The sequence below is a fragment of the Orycteropus afer genome, unplaced genomic scaffold, assembly GCF_000298275.1.
Source record: "Orycteropus afer afer isolate SDZICR_OR568_19922 unplaced genomic scaffold, OryAfe1.0 scaffold00617, whole genome shotgun sequence".
NCBI classification, from domain to species: domain Eukaryota; kingdom Metazoa; phylum Chordata; class Mammalia; order Tubulidentata; family Orycteropodidae; genus Orycteropus; species Orycteropus afer.
The window spans coordinates 598,133-598,808 of NW_006922204.1; the positions used below are offsets into that span (position 1 = coordinate 598,133).

A 676-nucleotide genomic window follows, 5' to 3' on the forward strand; every position below is an offset into this window, starting at 1 on the left:
GTCCTTTTGTGTCTGACTTATGTGACTCAGCATCATGTTTTCAGTTTTGGCATGTATCAGAACATCATTTCTCTTTATAGCTGAGTGGTATTCCATTGTATGTATATATACCATATTTTGTTTGTCTGTTCATCTGTTGATAGATACTTGAGTTGTTTCCACCTTTTGGGTACTATGAATAATACTGCAGTGAGCATTGGTATACAAGTATCTGTTTGTGTCTCGAGTCTTTTGGCTGTATACCTCAGAATGGTGGTATATATTTTAAATTAAAGTTAATAACATGTAGATCTACTGATCTGATTTATTTTAAACTTAATCGTTTTTTAAAATAAGTATAGGCATTGTGAACCACATTATTCACATGATGGAAATTATCATTATATTATTGAAAAGTATGGTTATAATTTTGAGATACTTTCCGCTCTCTTTGTTTCCTTGTTTTTACGTTTCTTTTTCAACTGTTGAGTGGCATTGTATATTTATTTTGTTGCCCCTTGATTAAGGGACTAAATCAGTAATGTTTGAACTTAAGTCTTCAAGAAGAAACTAGATATAGTTCCTGAGTTTTTAAAGAAGTCTTATATAAATTATCACGCAGCAAACACTGGTGGAGTCTATTTTTAAGAAAGCAAAATGGAGTTGTACGAGTATGGCTTTTCCTGATCACATCAAA

At 31.7% G+C, this 676-nt stretch overlaps 1 protein-coding gene across 1 annotated transcript in view; it reads left to right on the forward strand.

Moving 5' to 3' along the window:
* POLA1 (DNA polymerase alpha 1, catalytic subunit) overlaps window positions 1–676 on the forward strand; it is a 431,865-nt gene that overhangs the window by 80,000 nt on the left and 351,189 nt on the right.